The sequence below is a fragment of the Neomonachus schauinslandi genome, chromosome 14 (assembly GCF_002201575.2).
Source record: "Neomonachus schauinslandi chromosome 14, ASM220157v2, whole genome shotgun sequence".
NCBI classification, from domain to species: Eukaryota; Metazoa; Chordata; class Mammalia; order Carnivora; family Phocidae; genus Neomonachus; species Neomonachus schauinslandi.
In genome coordinates this window covers 41987816-41994064 of record NC_058416.1, presented here as the reverse complement: position 1 = coordinate 41994064, position 6249 = coordinate 41987816, and positions in this window count along the sequence as shown.

Genomic DNA, 6249 nt, shown 5'->3' with positions numbered 1-6249 from the left:
AATTTAATATATTTCAAGTTTTCTTCAAAATCATTAAGCTTTGGAACCTCTTATAAAGGAATTACAGATACCTACAGGATGAGCAATTCTCTATAAATGAGATTTTTCTTCTACTTAAAAATTTTAGGGCCATTATATCTTTATGGCAATACTGACTAAGAAGAACAAGGTTAAAAAGAGAAACTGTATCTTTTTGGTATAATCCCAAATGTGTATCTAACTCTTACAAAGATTGTTAGAGCTACCTATCCCCCCCCCAAAAACCCTCCAGAAATCTAATAAAAATCAGTAAATACTTTCTAATTTGGCTTGATTATCTCATGTAGGATAGAGACAAATTAACACAACAAGAACCACTGTCACAGAAGCAACAACAACAAAACGTGAATACAAATATACTTGCAAATGCATACACTGGTGTACAGCAAAGCATACAATTGGGAGTTCGTAATTCTGTATATCTCATTTTTTTTTGTTAACAGTATACATTTATATCCATTTCTGATCTTAAAAGTTATGTATCTAGAAGTTAAGGCAGAGGCTCATTATTAAAATTATAGTTAGCCCACTTTTGTATATTCTGTTATATTTAAAAATGACAAAAAAATAAATTAAAAAAATGATAATTCTTATTTAGGTATACAATGCTATAATGTATATACTATGTGATATAAATTATTGAAAGTCCTTTAAAGATTCTTGGTATTTAGAATGAACTTTGCCTTCATAGAAAAACAACAACAACAAAGATATTCAGTCTCAAGCATGTGGAAGAAAAAAATGGGTGAGCTGAGAGAAAAATTATAGCATTATTATATTGGGCACCTCAGGGCTAAAGTTGACTGAAACAGAAAAGATTATCTTTGGTGATGAAAATGACAAATCTTTAATTAGGTTGAAGTGAAGCAGTAGCAACCAGCATAGCTGTCTGACAGTTGGGAGTCTGTCAGAAGATTGTCAAGTACTCTATTACTCGAGAGTGACATGGAATTGGGAACCGAATGACAGCAGTTGACGGAAATGTAATTTTTTCAAAAAACGTACCTTTAAAGCTCTAATTAAGTATAATGACAAGGAAAAACAAGGATAACCTGCTGAGAAACAGGGGATATATATGTTCTCATTCCAATTGCACCTTATTTGGGATATTTAAGTAAATTAGTAGTACTCTTTGAAATAAATTAGATGTTTATTCATGTTTTGCCTAAGCTTCAAACTGACAAAATTCTTAGATAAAACTCTGTCAATAAAAAATAAACTCTGCCAATAACTGTTTTATAATTAAATTGTGTACCATAATTGTTAAATTTATGAAATCTTTAAACTGCAAGAAAGAAATATTTACTGGAATCAAGCATATGCATTATAAAAACTTTAAGACTGTGTCTGACATTGTATGTGATATAAAATTACTGTGAAGATGACGACGACGACTACTACTACTACTACTACTACTACTACTACTACAATTATCATTCTATCCTCATCACAATAAATCAAGACTGGTATCATCCTCATTTTGTAGAAATGGAAATTGAAGTTAGTGACAATGAATACATATCATCGCTACACTCACTCATTTTAGTAGTCTTATATTTGTTGTGCCTGTGTCCGAAGTCATGCTCTTGTTAAATGAAATAAGCACTAGTAAGTTCCCAGAGGACATTCAGTATGTTTCTTTCATATTCCTGGAGTTAAAAGATTTTCTAAAGTCCCATATGCACTTATTTGGTGTTATTTTTAGTAATATAAGTGTTTTTGGTTATGAGTTTCTCTTGAACACAATGAACTAACCTGCATCATCAATTCAAATAAAGAACTTAGAAAAATAACAACAATAAGAAGAACACTAGAAGGAAATAATAATAAAGATAATAGCGAAATTGAATTAGCTTGTTGAATTCATCTAAGCTGATTTTTAAGGGAAAAGCAAAAAAAAATTATGAAAATGAGAGACAATACAAGCAATACAAGCACACAAAATTAGAAATATCAAAGATGAAACAACAAAAATGAGAGAATTTTTTAAAATTTTGAGAGTAATCTGCCAAATTAGATGGAAGTATGTTTGGTTACTTAAAAAATGTGAATAATTTACTAAAGAATCATTCACTACAATTTGTCAAAACAAATGGAAGCCTAAAATGGAATACTAAAAAGTACACAATCCAGGGCGCCTGGGTGGCTCAGTTGGTTAAGCGGCTGCCTTCGGCTCAGGTCATGATCCTGGAGTCCCGGGATGGAGTCCCACATCGGGCTCCCTGCTCGGCGGGGGGTCTGCTTCTCCCTCTGACCCTCCCCCCTCTCATGTGCTCTCTCTCTCTCATTCTCTCTCTCTCAAATAAATAAAAATCTTTAAAAAAAAAAAGTACACAATCCAAATAAGCCAGGAAATGAAAAAAAGTAAAAAAAAAAAAAAAAAAACCACGAACAAACATACATGGGCAAGTTAGAAAAAAACAGCAAGAGGCTTACTTAAACAAAACTTATTACTAGACATGTTAATGTATATCTTCAGAACTCCCAAGTAAAAGGCTAAAAGTATAAGACAGTATAAGAGAATAATGTCTAATTATAATAATAAAAAAGAAACATGTTTTAAATGTCTTTTCTATTAAGAGAACACAGGTTACAAGCATAAGAATTTAAAATTTTATGTATAAACATATCAATGTATAAATATGCATATTTGTACATATTTGGAAACTTTAATCATACGATTAAAAAGTCAATAATATCTTGGATATGTTTAACAGTTTGCTCTCTGGGGGAAAATAAAAACAATGACAACCTCAATTAATGTAGACATTACAGTTCTTAACAAAATATTAGCAAATTAAATTGAATGATACACAAGAATGTTAATACATCTTAATAAAGGGTACTTATTAAAATCACATAGGTTGGTTTAACATTCAAAAGCCAGTTGATGTAATTCACTATCTCTCCAAAACAAAAGAAAATATGTATGATCTAAATATATGAATAAAGCATTTGAAGAAATTTATCACCCATGCATGATTTGAAAACAGAACAAAACAAAACAAACATAGGAAGTAAAACTTTGCATCAAACTGGAAATGAAAGAGAACTTCCCTGACCTGATAAAGGGCATCTATGAATGATCTATAGCCTCATTATATGTAATGCTAAAGACCTGAACATATTATCCCTAAAAGCAGTAATAAGCCAATAATGTTTGCTCACACTATTTTCCTTCCGGAGGGCAGAGCCAGAGAAATAAAGCAAAAAAACTGAGGACTAAAAGATTTGGAAGGAGGAAATAAAACTTTCATTATTGACAGGTGACATAAAATATGCATAGAAATCCTAAGATACTAGAACTCGTGAATACATTCATCTAGTTCACTTTGTACAAGGTCAATATACAAAGAAAGTTTAATTATGTTTCTGTAAACTAGCAACAGATAACTGAAAAGAAATATTTAAGGCCTTGTATCTTAAATATAGAAAGAAGTCTTGCAAGTCAAACAATTCCTAGAAGTGGGCAAAATATCTGAAGAGAACTTCATGAAAGAAGGTATGCAATTGACCAATAAGCACATAAGAAGAAGACACTCAACATCAATAGCAGGAAAATGCAAATCGAAACTACAATGAAATAGCATTATACATCACAACTAGATTCACTAAAATTTAAAAAGCCTGACAATAACAACTTTTAGCATGATTGTGAAGCAATGGGAATCTTCACACATTAATAGTAGGAATGTAAAATGTCATACGCAACTTAGAATACAATTTGGTGACTTCTTATAAAGCCACAAATGCACATACTATATGACCCTAAATATCCTTTCCTTAGTATCTAGCTAAGAAACATAAAAACATATAACAACAGGGAGACGTGTACAAGAACACCCATAGAAACTAAATTCACAATAGCCAAAAGTAAACAACCCAAATGTCTATCAACATAAATATGGGCAATCAAATCGTGAAATGGCCATATAAGGCAATTCATTAGATCACTGAAACGACATGAACTATGGATAAACAAAACACAGATGTAACTCAAAAACATAACTGAAAAAAAAATGAAGCCATTCCATAAACAGAATGCATAATGTTTCCACTTGACTTCTGGAAATTGAAGAGCTGGCCAAAGTAATCCATGGTAACAGAAAGCACATCAGGGATAGTCTAAGACCAGAACTGGGGGAATTTACTTACGGAGGAGTATGGGGAAACTTTTTTGGGATGATAAAATTATTCTATTTTTTCATTGTGTTGATGGTTCCAAAGCATATACCTTTGTCAAAACTTACCAAGCTGTACAATTATAATTGATACATTCTATCACACACCATTATAACTCAAAAGGTTGTTTAAAAATTGATGACGTGACAATTTTAAGAGTGATATCTCAGGTAGATAAAAGGTGTTGGGATCCAAGTGACAGGTTTGGCTTTAGGGGGAAAAAATCACAATCTATCCTTTATAAACATAAACATGAATAAGTAGCTATGGGTAAAAATGAAAATACTATAGCATTTTCTAAATTGCATTATTTTATTAATGAAATAAGTAAGATGAGGCTGACTTTGGTGAAGGAATATAGGAAGACTGTGAAAATAGGACACAAGAGAGTGGAAACATAAATTAACAAGAGAAGTGTAGAGTAGCCAATCAGAACCAATGGTCCACTATGAGTTTAGGAGTTATGGACTTAACATGAAGTTAGTCAGTTGGTTGTATGTCTTTTGTAGAGCCACACTGAAATTTTTTTATGCACAGTTCTGGAGTAAGGAGACATTAAGAGGTAAACTGCATTTACGTATAGTTTATTGTTTCTTTGTTTTTGTCAGGTGAATAAACAGAGGAGAGAGATTGGCCTTTCTGAAGGAAGCACAATTTGCTGCAACCAATGCAAGAGGTGAGGATGACTTTTTTGACAAGAGTTGAAACACACTGGGTCATTTGTTCTTTAGGTGTTGAGTTTAATAAGTTCTTTATAGATTTTGGATACTAGCCCTTTATCTGATATGTCATTTGCAAATATCTTCTCCCATTCTGTCGGTTGTCTTTTGGTTTTGTTGACTATTTCTTTTTGTTGACTATTAGTTGATTTTTTGTTGATTATTTCTTTTTGTTGACTATTTCTTTTGCTGTGCAAAAAAGGAAAAGCAAGATTGAAAATTGGAAGAAGTATATTAAAGGAAGGCTAATGATGCACATTTCAAAATAGACCCAACACATGAAAATATCCAAATCCATAAAAATGCTCATCAGAAGTATCTTACTGAAAAATATGTTCTGCATAATGTTAGGCAGAATGACCACTCTGTAGATATTAGTTGTCCACCTTTTCTCTTTAACACAGTATGACAGTGTGTTGTTTACTGTGCTCATATATAAAAGAGTAATGGTGTAAGACTGGAGGTCATGCATAGTCTGGGCAGCACAGACACCCCTTGGTCAAGTCCTTCATTTTGAGCTCTCAATTCTCTTATAACAGCAACCAACCCCATGCTTGGCCATGGTACCATACAGAAAGGAAACTTGCTCTCTGGGGACAAACAACTTTAGTGCCATTACATCATGTTTTGGCCAGCAATTCATTCTTGCAAAATAATTATTTAAAGGCCTCAACAAGCACAAAAAGATTTAGATCATACCATGCATATTTTCTGACCACAATACTATGAAACTTGAAGTCAACCACAAGAAAAAAATTTGTAAAGACCACAAATGCATGGAGGTTAAAGAACATCCTACTAAAACATCAATGGGTAAACCAGAAAATTAAAAGAAGAAATAAAAAATACATGAAGGGGCACCTGGGTGGTACAGTCAATAAAGTATCCGACTCTTGGTTTCAGGTCAGGTCATGATCCCAGGGTCAAGAGATTGAGCCCTGCATCAGGTTCCATGCTCAGTGCGGAGTCTGCTTGGGATTCTCTCTCTCTCTCTCTCTCTCTCTCCCTCTACCCCTCCACCACTTGCTTGCTCTCTCTCTCTAAAATAAATAAATAAATCTTTAAAAAATATATATGGAAACAAATGATAATGAAAACAAGATGGTTGAAAACTTTTGGGATGCAGCGAAAGCAGTCATTAAGAGGGCAGTATATAACAAAACAGGCCTACCTCAAGAAGCAAGAAAAATCTCAAATACACAACCTAACCTTAAATTTAAAGGAGCTAGGAAAAGAATAACAAATGAAGCCTAAAATAATCAGAAGGGAAATAATAAAGATTAAAGAAATAAATGATACAAAAACAAAC